This window comes from Salvelinus alpinus, chromosome 13, assembly GCF_045679555.1.
Source record: "Salvelinus alpinus chromosome 13, SLU_Salpinus.1, whole genome shotgun sequence".
In the NCBI taxonomy this organism is placed as follows: domain Eukaryota; kingdom Metazoa; phylum Chordata; class Actinopteri; order Salmoniformes; family Salmonidae; genus Salvelinus; species Salvelinus alpinus.
The window spans coordinates 6191789-6209660 of record NC_092098.1 but is presented as its reverse complement, the minus strand read 5'-3'; positions in this window follow the sequence as shown (position 1 = coordinate 6209660).

Genomic DNA, 17872 nt, shown 5'->3' with positions numbered 1-17872 from the left:
CCTCTCGAAGAGTCGTCTGATGGGTCAGATCTGCAGTGAAGAGAATCCGCACATTACAACTTTATTAATTTGAGATTTTAAAAGAAAACTAGACAAGGACATTCTTGAAGAAACTTTGTGAGCTCGTGACTAGTACGAGCTCGTGACTAGTACTAGAACTAGTTGAAGAATTTTGTGGCAGTCATAGCTTAGAGATTTCTTTAAAAAAAAGAGTAACTTGCTTATATACATACTTTGCGTCCTTCTCCACCAAGGTAGTCAGTTTTAAGACTTTCCAGAGGGTACGCAACACATCAACCTTTGAGGTTTCTGTCTTTCATTACACTTACTGTAAGCATAAAAATATCAAATAAATTAACCCCCTAAGGTCGATGTCAGAGCCCCGCTGAAATCAAATTAGCATGATACAAAATCCACATCAAAATCTTTCAGTTTAAACTAGATATGTTTTTTTGCACTGGATGCATCTCAATCCACCACATCCTCCTATGTCGCACTTCTGCTGTGTTTGTCAGACCATGAGACATAGCGAATATCGGTCTCCTCACAAAATCGTCTTTAGAGTCTAAAAAGTTTGGAAAGATGAGAGACTCACGAACACGGTGGTTTTCTCCGTTTTGCTGTACGACTCGGGGGACTCGTCTGAAGTCGTTACAGCAGACCTGCCAACTTCTGTCTGTAGTGTCCGAAATGTTTGTGCTACACACTAATATGACCCCTCTGTGGAAAGGTGACTCTCAGAAACGGGTACAGGTCGGTTGTTTTGCTTTAGGACGCCCACAGGTCTCACAAGACTCACCTGAAGGTCCCCCGGTACCAGTTGAATAAATCAAAGGAAGTACGGTGCATTTGGAAAGCATTCAGACCCCTTGACTTTTTCCAAAAACAATTACATTACAGCCTTATTCTAAAATGGATTATTACCCTTAATGACAAAGTGAAAACACGAATTTAGATTTTTTTGTAAATTTATAAAAAATAACAAAATGTATGTAAGTATTCAGACCCTTTGCTATGAGTCTCGAAATTCAGCTCGGGTGCATCCTGTTTTCATTGATCATCCTTGAGAAGTTTATACAACTTGATTGGAGTCCACCTGTGGTATATTCAATTGATTGGACATGATTTGGAAAGGCACACAACTGTCTATATAAGGTACCAAAGTTGACAGTGCATGTCAGAGCCAAATCCAAGCCATGAGGTCAAAGGAATTGTCCGTAGAGCTCTGAGACAGGATTGTGTTGAGGCACAGATCTGGGGAGGGGTACCAAAACAAGTCTGCAGCATTGAATGTCCCCAAGAACACAGTGGCCTCCATCATTCTTAAATGGGAGAAGTTTGTAAGCACCAAGATTCTTCCAAGAGCTGGCCGCCTGGCCAAACTGAGCAATCTGGGGAGAAGGGCCTTGGTCAGGGAGGTGAACAAGAACCTGATGATCACTCTGACAGAGCTCCAGAGTTCCTCTGTGAAGATGGGAGAACCTGTCCAGTAAGGACAACCATCTCTGCAGCACTCCACCAATCAGGCCTTTATGGTAGAGTGACCAGACGGAAGCCACTTCTCAGTAAAAGGCACATGAAAGCTCGCTTGGAGTTTGCCAAAAGGCACCTAAAGAATCTCAGACCATGAGAAACAAGATTCTCTGGTCTAATGAAACCAAGATGTTACTCTTTGTCCTGAATGCCAAGCGCCACGTCCAGAGGAAACCTAGGACCATCCCTATGGTGAAGCATGGTGGTGGCCTGCTCCAGAGTGACTGGGGCGAAGGCTCACTTTCCAACAGAACAACGACCCTAAGCACACAACCAAGACAAAGCAGGAGTGGTTTCGAGACAAATTTCAGAATGTCCTTGAGTGGCCCAACCAGAGCCCAGACTTGAACTCGATCGAACATCTCTGGAAAGACCTGAAAATAGTTGCAGTGACGCTCCCCATCCAACCTGACAGAGCTTGAGGGGATCTGCAGAGAAGAATGGGAGAAACTCCCCAAATACAGGTGTGCCAAGCTTGTAGCGTCATACCAAAGAAAACTCAAGGCTATAGTCGCTGCTAAAGGTCCTTCAGCAAAAAACTGAGTAAAGGGTCTAAACACTTATGTCAATGTCAATGTGATGTTTCAGTTTTATTTTATAATTTGCAAAAAAGTTTTTTCTTTTTGCTATTATTGTTTTGTCATTATGGTATTGTATGTAGATGAGGGAAAAAACTAACAATTTAATCAATTTCATAATAAAGCTCTAACATCACAAGTTGTGAACAGGCGCACACTTTATTTAGGCAGGAGAAACCAACATACGGACGACACTGCGTCGAAACCTCCATCCAATATGCCAAAGTGCAAAAACGCGCAAACAGTCACAATAATAAAGTACAAACAAATAAACATACCTCGTGAAATTAAAACACGGAATAAACGCGCGTCAAAAATGACACGTAACAATCACACACACAAAGACATGAGGGGGAACAGAGGAATAAATAAATGTAGTGTGATTGGGGACTGAAAACCAGGTGTGCAGGGAACAAGACAAAACGAATGGATAATTGAAAAATGGAGCGGCGATGGCTAGAAAGCCAGTGACGTCGACCGCTGAACACCGCCCGAACAAGGAGAGGAGCCGACTTCGGCGGAAGTGACAAAAAAAATGTGGCAAAAGTGAATACTTTTCGAATGCACTGTATATATGGAGACTGTTTAGTGCCAAACATATGGGGTTAATTATATCTTTCTTATATAGGACAGACACTTCAGACTATCACTTTTTGGGACTGTTGTTCCATGTAGCAAAACTGTTATTCAATGTGTTTGTATGGGCTAAGAGCAGTAAGGCCAAAAATAATTCAAATCAAATTGTATTTGTTACATGGGCTGAACACAACAGGTGTAGGCAGACCTTACCGTGAAATGCTGACTTAAAAGCCCCTAACCATCAATACAGTTCAAGAAATATAGTTAAAATATTTACTAAATAAACTAAAGTTTAAGAAATGGAATCAATAAAAAGGTAACAAGAAATGTTAACATTATCGAGGCTATATACAGGGGGTACCGGTACGGAGTCAATATATTTTTTTATACATTACCAGTCAAACGTTTAGACACACCTACTCATTCAAGGGTTTTTCTTTATTTTACTATTTCTACATTGTAGAATAATAGTAACCAAAAAGGTGAAAAACAAATCCAAAAATATTTGTTATTTTAGATTCTTCAAATTAGTCACCCTTTGCCTTGATGACAGCTTTGTACACTCTTGGCATTCTCTCAACCAGCTTCACCTGGAATGCTTTCCCAGCAGTCTTGAAGGAGATCCCACATACAGTTTAAGTAGGACGTTTACATACACTTAGGTTGGAATCATTAAAACTCGTTTTTCAACCACTCCACAAATTTCTTGTTAACAAACTATAGTTTTGGCAAGTTGGTTAGGACATTTACTTTGTGCATGACACAAGTATTTTTTCCAAAAATTGTTTACAAAAAGATTATTTCACTTATAATTCACTGTATCACAATTCCAGTGGATCAGTGCCTCTTTGCTTGACATCATGGGGGGAAAAAAGCCAGACTACGGTTTGCAACTGCACATGGGGAAAAAGATCGTACCTTTTGGAGAAATGTCCTCTGGTCTGATGAAAAAAAAAATAGAACTGTTTGGCCATAATGACCATCGTTATGTCTGGAGGAAAAAGGGGGAGGCTTGCTAGCCAAAGAACACCAACCCAACCATGAAGCACGGGGGTAGCAGCATCATGTTGTGGGGGTGCTTTGCTGCAGGAGGGACTGGTGCACTTCACAAAATAAATGGCATCATCATCTCAAGACATCAGTCAGGAAGTTAAAGCTTGGTCGCAAATGGGTCTTCCAAATGGATAATGACCCCAAGCATACTTTCAAAGTTGTGGCAAAATGGCTTAAGGACAACAAAGTCAAGGTACTGGAGTGGCCATCACAAAGCCCTGACCTCAATCCAATAGAAAACTTGTGGGCAGAACTGAAAAAGCTTGTGCGAGCAAGGAGGCCTACAAACCTGAATGGGCCAAAATTCACCCAATTTATTGTGGGAAGCTTGTGGAAGGCTACCTGAAGCGTTTGACCTAAGTTAACCAATTTAAAGGCAATGTTACCAAATACTAATTGAGTGTATGTAAACTTCTGACACACTGGGAATACGATGAAAGAAATAAAAGCTAAAATAAATCATTCCAGCTACGATTATTCTGATATTTCACAATCTTAAAATAAAGTGGTGATCCTAACTGACCTAAGACAGGGAATTTTTTTCTAGGATTAAATGTCAGGAATTGTGAAAAACTGAGTTTAATGTATTTGGCCAAGGTGTATGTAAACTCCCGACTTCAACTGTATGCTGAGCACTTGTTGGCTGCTTTTCCTTCTCTCTGCAACCGAACTCATCCCAAACCATCTCAATTGGGTTGAGGTAAGGTGATTGTGGAGGCCAGGTCATCTGATGCAGCACTCCATCACTCTCCTTCTTGGTCAAATAGCCCTTACACAGCCTGGAGGTGTGTTGGGTCATTGTCCTGTTGAAAAACAAATGATAGTCCCGCTAAGCGCAAACAAGATTGGATGGCGTATCGCTGCAGAATGCTGTGGTAGCCATGCGGGTTAATTAAGTGTGCCTTGAATTCTAAATAATTCACAGACAGTGTCACCAGCAAAGCACCATCACTCCTCCTCCTCCATGCTTCATGGTGGGAACCACACATGCAGAGATCATCCGTTCACCCACTCTGCGTCTCACCAAAGACAAGGCGGTTGGAACCAAAAATCTCAAATGTGGACTCATCAGACCAAAGGACAGAGTTCCACCGGTCTAATGTCCATTGCTCATGTTTCTTGAACTCCAGTTTCAATGAGACCTGATGCAGAGAAAAACATTCATGATCATCAGCATAGCAAGTACAAACCTAGCTCTTACAAAGCTGGTTGGTAGGAATCAATACACATTGAAGATCAATACACATTGAAGATCAGAATATCAAACAGAAAGAAAAAATAACATTTTGCACACAACTCAATGATTTAAGGAGGGGATGTGGCAGAATAAGTCACTGGCAACTGAGTGGGTGGCCAAGCACTGCTGTAGAGGCCATGCATTAGATCATTGACATGTTTCAGGAACTGTAAAGACAGAGAGGAATCATGATGAACCATTTCCTAAGGTCTAGAAAGTACATTGACTATTTTGCCTCTCAGCAGTCTGGCAGTCTGCTAAACAGACGGAGAGAGAGAGCCTATGTTTTGCTGTCTATTGACATTTCTTAGTCATCAGGCTGGATAACTTCTGTACACCTTCCCTTTGTTCCCTCCTCCATCCAAGCTGGAAGATTCCTGCAAAAAAAGAGCATCAAGAATTGAAAAAGGTATACGAGAGGCTAATTAACCAACAGACAGTGTTAGAGATGATAACAGTAATGAGGGAACTTCCTCTATGCATTGATAAACTCTTCTGGCTTCTCGTGAACATGGTGTTTAGACCTGGTTTGTCTATGTCAATCAACTCTTGTTGATTAGGACATGTCTCAGAGTATGAGTGCGGATCCAGTATCAGTTTTGATTTTTAAATCATAATCATTAAGAGGGGGAAACTGATCGTAGGTCAGCACTTCTACTTTGAGAAGCTTTATGAATATAGCCCTGAGGATTTGATGTTCTGACAAAGTTGCAGTGTGTGGAGCCCCGGCAGTATGGACTGATTGAGCTGCTGGAAGGAGAGAGAAAGGGTGACAGGAGAGTATAGAGTGGAGAGTTTGACAATGACAAGCTCACTTCCTCTACATCTCTGAATTATCAGGTTTACTTTGAAAAAGGGACAGAACAGGAGTTTTGTCATCTATCTCTCTCGCTCTCTCTCGGGTGAAACTCGTTTCCTAAGCCATCTGACCTGACCATATTACTCTCCTAACACACACACACACACACACACACACACACACACACACACACACACACACACACACACACACACACACACACACACACACACACACACACACACACACAGTCTGAATCACCATCACCATCACCAGCAGTTAGATTATTTGCGCCATAACACTTGAAATTACTGTAATTCACAGCACCAGTCCCTCTAATATGTAGGTGGTCCTTCATAATCTCCTAATTGACAGCATGGACTCTAAACCACCCCCTGGCCACACAAAGCCTCTTTCACAACTTCACACGAAGAGTGAGATAAAAAAACACTTCTCTTTCACTTTTTTAAGTCTGGGAGTGGTGGGGATATGGTTTAAAACGGGTTATTCTGAACGCCATCTTTTGTTTAAACAAAAAGTAAAGTACAGTATCCTGTTACATGTCCCCCCCTTTTGCTCAATGTGTCCTTTCAAAACACGCACGCAAACACTTTACACATGCAAAATCTGACATATTCTCTGTCCCACACACAATGCAATAACTGTGCTCAATTGAAACCCAAATTAAGACATCAAAAAGTGGCAAAAAAAATCATGAAGGTCCAATGAGCATTTTTTTTTACCTCCTTTAAATCCTGGAGGGATTTCCAGGCCCAGGGACATGTACTAGTCTGTGGTGACCTAAATGCTAGAACCGGACAAGAACCTGACACCCTCAGCACACAGAGGGACAAACACCTGCCTGGAGGTGACAGCATTCCCTCCCCCATATGCCCCCTAGGCACAACTATGACAACATATATTAACGAATTACCTGCTAATTATCAAAGTCCAGAAAAGAGACGTTAAATTCTACAACCACCTAAAAGGAAGCGATTCCCAAACCTTCCTTAACAAAGTCATCACCTACAGAGAGATTAACCTGGAGAAGAGTCCCCTAAGCAAGCTGGTCCTGGGGCTCTGTTCACAAACAGACCCCACAGAGCCCCAGGACAGCAACACAACTAGACTCAACCAAATCATGAGAGAACAAAAGGATAATTACTTGACACATTGGAAAGAATTAACAAAAAAACAGAGCAAACTAGAATGCTATTTGGCCCTAAACAGAGAGTACACAGTGGCAGAATACCTGACCACTGACTGACCCAAACTTGACTGACCCAAGGAAAGCTTAGACTATGTACAGACTCAGTGAGCATAGCCTTGCTATTGAGAAAGGCCACCGTAAGCAGACCTGGCTCTCAAGAGAAGACAGGCTATGTGCACACTGCCCACAGAATGAGGTGGAAACTGAGCTGCACTTCCTAATCTCCTGCCAAATGTATGACCATATGAGACATTTCCTTCAGATTACACAGAAAACAAACCCAATTTTGATAAACTCCCATATCTACTGGGTGAAATACCAGAGTGTGCCATCACAGCAGCAAGATGTGTGACCTGTTGCCACAAGAAAAGGGCAAACAGTAAAGAACAAACACCATTGTAAATACAACCCATATTTATGTTTATTTATTTTCCCTTTTGTACTTTAACTATTTGCACATCGTTACAACACTGTATATATACACATAATATGACATTTGATATGTCTTTATTCTTTTGGTACTTCTGTGAGTGTAATGTTTATTGTTACTTTTTTATTGTTTATTTCACTTTTGGTTATTATCTACTTCACTTGCTTTGGCAATGTTAACATGTTTCCCATGCCAATAAAGCCCTTGAATTGAATGAATAGAAGAGTCTGGAACTGAAGAAAGGTCAGCTGAAAAAAAGACTAAGCCGTAAAAGGACTGAGAGACTAGAGGACGTGACTACAGTCTTTCACTGCAGGACTCACGCTAGACATACAAAGACCCTGAAGGCTCCAGCGAGAGAGTCAATAGAAGTGTGTTTAAGTACTCAGAGAGACAGAGGGGGGGGGGAACATCAGACTAAGTATTCTGACTGACAAACAGCAACCAACTAGGGAGCGCCTGAGCCTGCTGGGCTGGGTGGGGTTCATCATGACCTGTGCCCTGCCCATGTGGAGGGTCACGGCCTTCATGGGCGCCACCTCTCAGACTATCTGGGAGGGTATCTGGATGAGCTGCGTGGCCGAGAGTACTGGACAGATCCAGTGTAAGCCCTATGACTCCCTCCTGGCCCTGAGCCCTGACCTCCAAGCCGCAAAAGTGCTTAGCGTCCTTGCCATCGCGACGGGCGCCAGCGTGCTCCTACTAGCCTTCGTCGGGTGGAAGTGCACCCGGTTTCTGGACAAGCAAGTGGGAGGGGTCAAAGGCCAGGTCACCGTAGCAGCGGGCACGGTGTTGATCGCCACGGGGGTTTTGTGCCTGATCCCCACGTCCTGGGCCACTAGGGCAGTGGTTCTACAGCTCCACCACCATTGCACAGCGGAGGGAGATTGGGGCGTGTCTCTACATTGGCTGGGGGGCATCCATCCTGCTCATCCTGGGAGGGGGGCTGTTCATCAGCTCCTCCTGCCCCCTCCAGGACCACGATAAGAAGAGCCCCTCCATCCACTACCTGGTGGTCCACTCCTCCAACAGGGCTGCGTAGAGCAAGGCAGCAGCCTTCCAGCGCAGCAGTGGACCGTCAGCAAAGTCCCAGTCCAATGGCCCGGCCACAACCAGGTACCACAGCAGCCAGGCAGCGTCTGCAAAGTCTCAGCCCAGGGGAGTGTGGAAAACCAGGCCTCCCTGGGAGGAGGATGAGGGGCTGGCTGTGCTGGAGCAGGACTACAGGCCGGGGTCTGTGGGGAGTTAAGCACTGTCTTCAAAGTTTCAGCTGAGACTGGAATCTGCCATGTCCGAGGAGAGCGAGGGAGCGTCTTCAAAGTCTTAGCTGAAGAGACTGGAGTCTCTAGCAGAATCAGACAAGCCTCAACACAGAGGGGAAGCATCCTAAAAGCCAACAAAGATCTTTATCTGAGAACAAACACACACACACACCATCATCACTCGAGTCAAGTATGATTGTCCTCTATAGGGTCTTCTATTTGTGAGTCTACTGATGGCTTTAGAGGCCGATCCGGGAGCTCACATATTTTGGTGCAGTGTGGGCAGGGGTGGTGGTTATGGTAGGTGGTTGAGATTTCCAGGTGTTGAGTCTCTTCTTGCATATCTGCCTCTTGTCCTCTACAGTACGGTGGAGATCTTTTTTGTGTAGTGCAGCTCCCTCTATATAGTGCAATGTCTTCCCCGTTGTTAGAGGTGATGTCGAATTTCTTCAGGTATATTTTGATGTTGTCTTTGTAGCTGACCTTCCTTGAACTGGTAGTACATGATCTATTTCGGGAGGTGAGAGTTGGGCATCAAGATGACATGGCCTGTCCATCGGAGTTGGTGTTGCATTATGGTAGTGGTGAAGCTGTTTATGTTGGGTCTGTCACATATGCTGCGTCTGTCCTCCCAAATGATCCTCAGGATTTTCCATAAGGATCTTTGATGGTGTTATTCTCGTACTTTCAGGTGCTTAGTGTAGATGGTCCATGTTTTGGCTCTAATTAGCAGTGTGGGGAGGGAAACAGCTTTGTAGCATGTTACTTAATGAACATAATACATACACTACCGTTCAACAGTTTGGGGTCGCTCATTTTTGTCCATTAAAATAACATCAAATTTATCAGAAATATATTGTGGATATTGTTAATGTTGTAAATGACTATTGTAGCTGGAAACGGCAGATTTTTTATTGACCATCTACATAGGCGTACAGAGGCCCATTATCAGCAACAATCACTCCTGTGTTCCAATGGCACGTCGTGTTAGCTAATCAAAGTTTATAATTTTAATGTTGCTAATTGATCATTAGAAAACCCTTTTGCAATTATGTTAGCACAGCTGAAAACTGTTGTACTGATTAGAGAAGCAATAAAACTGGCCTTCTTTAGATTAGTTGAGTATCTGGAGCATCAGCATTTGTGTGTTCGATTACAGGCTCAAAATGGCCAGAAACAAATAACTCTCTTCTGAAACTTGTCAGTCTTTTCTTGTTCTGAGAAATGAAGGCTATTCCATGCAAGAGTTTGAGAAACAGATGCCTCACAAGTCCTCAACTGGCAGCTTATTTTCGGAGCAAAAAAAAATAGAGTTTATTTTATTGTTGGAAATAAGACATTTACATTACATTTAAGTCATTTAGCAGACGCTCTTATCCAGAGCGACTTACAAATTGGAAAGTTCATACATATTCATAAGACTTATTGGCTGCATGATCTCTTTGTGTTGCCTTGCCATAGGAGTTTGCAAGACAGCACAAACAGATCAGGGACCAGGCTAGATAGCTGCTTCTGCTGTAGTCCTTCCTCTATTCTAGGAATCCCCCCCACACTGTGTGACTCCGGGCACAGCTATGCTATGGAAAGCCTCGTCCGGAACAAACCAGTTTGACAGAGAGTGAGCTAAGGGTGAGCTCACACCAATGGTTTGCATTGTGATGTGGAAGAGAAACACCAAATACATGCTTATACTATGTATTGTAGCGACCCTGTGTTTATAAAAGCGGGTATCAACTCTGCCACATGAGCATTCTAAGGGTCAGATGCTACAAACACAAGCTCTAAATTACTTAACATGATCTACTTCTCTAAATGTCAAATTTGAACAGCATCTATTGTTTTTGAAAAACAGCTGCTCATCACGCTTGAAAAAATGTTACGCTAGGCTAGTGCCTTTATGAATGGTCACATCCAAACAAATAAAATAAAATACATTTGGTCACATACACATGGTTAGCAGAAGTTAATGCGAGTGTAGCGAAATGCTTGTGCTTCTAGTTCAAACTATGCAGTAATATCTAGCAAGTAATCTAACACATTCACAACAACTACCTTATACACACAAATGTAAAGGGATGAATAGAATATGTACATGTAAATATATGGATGAGCGATGGTTTGCGGCATAGGCAAGATGCAGTAGATGGTATAGAATACAGTATAAAGATATGAGATGAGTAATGTAGGATATGTAAATATTATTAAAGTGGCATTATTTAAAGTGACTAGTGATACCTTTATTAAGTTCATTTATTTAAGTGGCCAGAGATTTGAGTCTGTATGTTGGCAGCAGCCTCTCTATGTTAGTGATGGCTGTTTAACAGTCTAATGGCCTTGAGATAGACTGAAAAACAGACAGACCAAATTTCTTCAGCCTCCTGAGGTTGAAGAGGCGCTGTTGCGCCTTCTTCACCACGCTGCCTGTGTGGATGGACCATTTCAGTTTGTCCGTGATGTGTACGCCGAGGAACTTAAAACTTTCCACCTTCTCCACTACTGTCCCGTCGATGTGGATGGGGGGGGTGCTCCCTCTGCTGTTTCCTGTTGTCCACGATCATCTCCTTTGTTTTGTTGACGTTGAGTGAGAGGCTATTTTCCTGACACCACACTCCGAGGGCCCTCACCTCCTCCCTGTAGTCCGTCTCGTCATTGTTGGTAATCAGGCCTACCACTGTAGTGTCGTCTGCAAACTTGACGATTGAGTTGGAAGCGTGTATGGCCACGCTGTCATGGGTGAACAGGGAGTACAGGAGAGGGCTGAGAACACACCCTTGTGGGGCGCAAGTGTTGAGGATCAGCGGGGTGGAGAAGTTGTTTCTACTTTCACCACCTGGGGGTGGCCCGTCAGAAAGTCCAAGACCCAGTTCCACAGGGCGGGGTCGCTTTGTATTGTTCTCATCACGGAAGTTCAAGTAGCAATCATCCAGAATTCTGTCAGCTTGTGTCGCACATTCGATATGCTGATAGAATTTAGGGAGAATTGATCTTAGGTTAGCTTTGTTAAAATCCCCAGCTACAACAAATGCAGCCTCAGGATGTATGGTTTCCAGTTTACATAGAGTCCAGTGAAGTTCTTTCAGGGCCGACGAGGTGTCTGCTTGAGGGGGGATATACACGGCTGTGACTATAATCGAAGAGAATTCTCTTGGAAGATAATGCGGTCGGCATTTGATTGTAAGGAATTCTAGGTCAGGTGAATAAAAGGACTTGAGTTCCTGTATGATGTTGTGATTACACCATGAGTCGTTAATCATAAGGCATACACCCCCACCCTTCTTCCTACCAGAGAGATGTTTGTTTCTGTCGGCGCGATACGTGAAGAAACCGGGTGACTGTATCGACTCTGACAACGTATCCCGAGTGAGCTATATTTCCGTGAAACAGGGAATGTTACAATCTCTGATGTCTTTCTGGAAGGCAAGTCGTGCCCTAATTTCATCCACCTTGTTATCTAGAGATTGGACATTGGCGAGTAATTTGCTAGGAAGCGGTGGATGGTGTGCTCGCCTTCTGAGTCTGACCAGTATGCCGCTCCGTCTGCCTCTCTTGAGGCGACCGCGTTGTTTTGGGTCGGCCTCTGGGATTAGATCCGAACAAAGGATCCGCTTCAGGAAAGACGTATTCCTGGTCGTAATGATGGTAAGTTGACATCACTTTTATATCCAATAGTTCTTCCCGGCTGTATGTAATAACACTTGAGATGTTCTGGGCTAACAATGTAAGAAATAGTACATAAGAAAAACAAATAACGGCATAGTTTTCTAAAGACCTGAAGTGAGGCGACAATCTCTGTCAGCGCCATCTTATGGGAGGTTTACGTAATTGACAACATACATTTAACTGTTTATATACTTAACACCACATGAGAACCAATTAACAAACATTTTTATGTTAGTTACCTTCATATTATTAGACTTTTACTGTAGGTTCTACTGCAGATTATGATGTCAGATTCTATTATTGGAGAGTGAGTATCGGGGTATGAGCTGCAGCTTAATGCTGCACCTCTTTTGGTTGTACTAGTAACTTTATAGTAGAATTGACATAGAACAATAGTATCTGTATATGTTAGCAAAAATATGTGTTTTAGAATGGAATTCATCAGATCTCTGTCAAATTAAAGACCATAGATCTTTGAATATCCTACAAAGACAACCATGTACTGGTCTGTTATCCTATTCTCTACTGTCATCTAGTGGTGGAACACACACAAACTTGATTGGTCACATGCACTGAATACAACAGGGGTGGACTTTACCCTGAAATGCTTAATTACGAGCCCATTCCCAACAATGCAGAGTTAAAAAGTAGGACAAATATTTGCTAAAGAAAAAAGAAACAATAAAATAACAATAACGAGGCTATATACAAGGAGTACCAGTACAGAGTCAATGTGCAGGAGTACGAGGTAGTTGAGGTAATTGAGGCTGAAGATTATTGGAATCTGTGTATGTAGCCGGACAGGTAGGATGTCTGACAATAGTGAAGGTGAACAGGTAGTCACGGGTCAGGTGACAGAGGAATGGCGGAGGAATTATTTTAACCATAAAGTAGTATATTTACTGGATAGTTTTCTGTGCTGCATTACAAAAGAAACAAAATAACATGTATCAAATCAAATTCATAATCACAAAAGTAAAATCAGAATAATTCTCATGAAGTAATTCAGCAATTCAGTTCAATATGAATTCAATATGAAGCATGATTGAGTCATTTAGGATCATAACCGTTCATCATAATAATGATCATGCAAATAAATCAATCAATTATCAATTATTCGATCTATGATCTCAATAGTTTTCTCAGGATTATCAATTTAGCAAATAATAATTACGTTTCATATTTCCCGGTTTCTCTTCATACGTACATATAATTCTGTTACATTTTAACCATATTTGTCCAGTGAAGATCTGTAGGGCGGTGATCATTGTCTATTGATATAACACAATAGGTTTGGCGCGCAGCTTGGAGCGTGCGCTCCGTGTTAGTAACTATAAACAATAACTGATAGCCTGCACTCCTGAGCGCAACAGATAGTTCAGTTGAAGATAACAGATTAGGTGCACTTACCGTTGATTTGTGGACGCACACAATGTCTGGATTAGATGCAGTTTGAGAGAGAAAGCAGCGAGGTCGGGCGGTGGCTGTCTGACATTTCCACCTGACCTAATTAAAGCACTCTGGCCCAGCTACACAAGTGGACATGAATTAAAGGGTGATTCCACCAACTCCATGGGACTTTTCCACATAGGTAATACAGTATGTGCTACCTTGTCATGCTGCTCCAGTTTCAACTGTTCTGTCTGCGGCTATGGAACCCTGACCTGTTCACCAGACGTTCAACCTTTGTCCCGGACCTGCAGTATTCGACCCTCTCTCTCCCTCATAGGAGATGGTCTTCCACATTTATAAAGCTTATAAACCTACATTTATGAAGCCTAAAACCCCAAAGAGCAAGCTAGAAACCCAAATGATGGCTAGAAAAAACTCCCTAGAAAGGCAGGAACCTAGGAAGAAACCTAGAGAGGAACCAGGCTCTGAGGAGTGGCCAGTCCTCTTCTGGCTGTGCCGGGTGGAGATTATAAGAGTACATAGCCATTAAGGCCAGATTGTTCTTCAAGATGTTCAAACGTTCACGAAGATCTCCTCCACCGCACCACCCCTAGGGGGAGCAAAACCAGACAGGAAGATCACATCAGTGACACATCCCACTCAAGTCGAGTATAGCAAAAAATGCCTGTTACGACGTGACGCACCCCTCCTAGGAACGGCATGGAAGACCACTAGTAAGCCAGTGATTCAGCCCCCGTGACAGGGTCAGAGGCAGAGTATCCCAGTTGAGAGAGGGGAGCCGGCCAGGCAGACAGCAGGGGGGGGTACGTCACTCCAGTGCCTTGCCGTTCACCTTCGCACCCCTGGGCCAGACTACACTCAATCATAGGATCTACTGAAGAGATGAGTCTTCAGTAAAGACTTAAAGGTCGAGACAAAGTCTGCTTCTCTCATATGGCTAGGCAGACCATTCCATAAAAATGGAGCTCTATAGCAGAAAACCCTTCCTCCAGCTGTTTGCTTGGAAATTCTAGGGACAATAAGGAGGCCTGCATGTTGTGACCGTAGCGTACCTGTAGGTATGGACGGCAGTACCAAATCGGAGAGCTAGGTAGGAGCAAGTCCATGTAATGCTTTGTAGATTATCAGTAAAACCTTGAAATCAGCCCTAGCCTTAACAGGAAGCTAGAGAGGCTAGCACTGGAGTAATATGATAGCATTTTTTGGTTCTAGTCAAGATTATAGCAACCGTATTTTGCACTACCTGAAGTTTATTTAGTGCTTTATCCGGATAGCTGAAGAGGAGACTATTGCAGTAGTAGTCAGTGGAAGTGAAAAAAGCATGGATTAGCTTTCTCCGTTAGCTTGGTCTGATGCCATTAAAAGGTCATTTACCACCTTCACGAGTACAGTCTCAGTAATATGATGGGGTCTAAAACCAGACAGGAGCATTTCGTATACATTATTTGTCTTCAGGAAGGCAGTGAGTTGCTGCGCAACAGCTTTTTATTTTTCAGGAGAGGCTTTATTACTGCCACTTTTAGTGAGTTTGATACACATCCAGAGGATCGGGAGCACAGGAAGTAGCTCTTTCAGCAGTTTAGTTGGAATAGGGTCCAGTAGGCAGCTGGAAGATTTAGAGGCCATGACTATTTTCGTGAATGTGTCGAAAGATACAGGATTAAAAAGCTTGAGTGTCTCCATTGATCCTAGGTCCTGGCAGTTCTGTGCACTCAGGGCAACTGGGTTTTGGAGAAATACACATACTCCAACAGGAGTGTAATTTGCTTTCTAAAGATCATGATCTTTTCATGATCATTAGAAAGCAAATTTCAGACTACTCTTTGAATCTGCATATTCAAAGAGGTACAGCCAGGAAGAGCCATCAGTCAGACAAGCAGGCCTGAGTTTTCATCAGAAAGCTGTCTGAAGTTCACAGCTACTCCTCTGTAGGTAGGCTGGAACATCCACCACGAATGTGTAGCAACCACCTGGGTGATGCTTCGGCAGCTACACTGAGTATACAAAACATTAAGCACACAAATAATTTTAGATCAAGGGGAGGAGACAGGTTAAAGAAGGATTTTTAAGCCTTCTTAAAAACTAAAGCCATTTAGTGGGTGAATGGGCATGACAGAAAATGTACACTACCAGTCAATAGTCTGGACACACCTACTCATTTTAGGGTTTCACTTACGTTTTACAATTTTCTACATTGCAGAATAATAGTGAAGACATCAAAACTATGAAATTAAACACATGGAATCATGTAGTAACCCAAAAAAAGTGTTAAATCAAAATATATTTTATATTTGAGATTCTTCAGTAGCCACCCTTTACCTTGATGACAGCTTTGCACACTCTTGGCATTCTCTGTACCATGCATTTCAATTAACAGGTGTGCCTTGTTAAAAGTTAATTAGTGGAATTTCTTTCCTTCTTAATGCATTTGAGGCAATCAGTTGTGTTGTGACAAGGTAGGGGTGGTATACAGAAGATAGTGGTAGGCCTGATCACCGACAACGACGAGACACCCTATAGGGAGGAAGTCAGAGACCTGGCCGGGTGGTGCCAGAATAACAACCTATCCCTCAACGTAACCAAGACTAAGGAGATTATTGTGGAATACAGGAAAAGGAGGACCGAGCACGCACCCATTCTCATCGACGGGGCTGTAGTGGAGCAGGTCGAGAGCTTCAAGTTCCTTGGTGTCCACATCAGCAACAAACTAGAATGGTCCAAACACACCAAGACAGTCGTGAAGAGGGCACGACAAAGCCTATTCCCCCTCAGGAAACAAAAAAGATTTGGCATGGGTCCTGAGATCCTCAAAAGGTTCTACAGCTGCAACATCGAGAGCATCCTGACTGGTTGCATCACTGCCTGGTACGGCAATTGCTCGGCCTCCGACCGCAAGGCACTACAGAGGGTAGTGCGTACGGCCCTGTACATCACTGGAGCTAAGCTGCCTGCCATCCAGGACCTCTACACCAGGTGGTGTCAGAGGAAGGCCCTAAAAACTGTCAAAGACCCCAGCCACCTCAGTCATAGACTGGTCTCTCTACTACCTGCATGGCAAGCGGTACCGGAGTGCCAAGTCTAGGACAAAAAGGCTTCTCAATAGTTTTTACTCCCAAGCCATAAGACTCCTGAACAGGTAATCAAATGGCTCACCGGACTATTTGCATTGTGTGCCCCCCCCCTCCCCCCCCCAACCCCTCTTTTTACGCTGCTGCTAGGCTCTGTTTATCATATATGCATAGTCACTTTAACTATACATTCATGTACATACTACCTCAATTGGGCCGACCAACCAGTGCTCCCGCACATTGGCTAACCGGGCTATCTACATTGTGTCCCGGCCACCACCCGCCAACTCCTCTTTTACGCTACTGCTACTCTCTGTTCATCATATATGCATAGTCACTTTAACCATATCTACATGTACATACTACCTCAATCAGCCTGACTAACCGGTGTCTGTATGTAGCCTTGCTACTTCTATAGCCTCGCTACTGTATATAGCCTGCTTTTTACTGTTGTTTTATTTCTTTACCTACCTATTGTTCACCTAATACCTTTTTTGCACTATTGGTTAGAGCCTGTAAGTAAGCATTTCACTGTAAAGTGAATACAACACCTGTTGTATTCAGCGCACGTGACAAATAAACTTTGATTTGATAGCCCTATTTGGTAAAAGTCCAAGTCCATATTATGGCAAGAACAGCTCAAATAAGCAAAGAGAAACGACAGTCCATCATTACTTTAAGACATGAAGGTCAGTCAATGTGGAAAATTTCAAGAACTTTGAAAGTTTCCTCAAGTGCAGTCACCAAAACCATCAAGCGCTATGATGAAACTGTCTCTCATGAGGACCGCCACAGGAAAGGAAGACCCAGAGTTACCTCTGCTGCAGAGGATAAGTTCATTAGAGTTACCAGCCTCAGAAATTGCAGCCCAAATAAATGCTTCACAGAATTCAAGCAACGGACATATTTCAACATCAACAGTTCAGAGGAGATTACGTGAATCGGGCCTTCATGGTCAAATTGCTGCAAACAAAACACTACCAAAGGACACTAATAAGAAGAAGAGACTTGCTTGGGCCAAGAAACACGAGCAATGGACATTAGACTGGT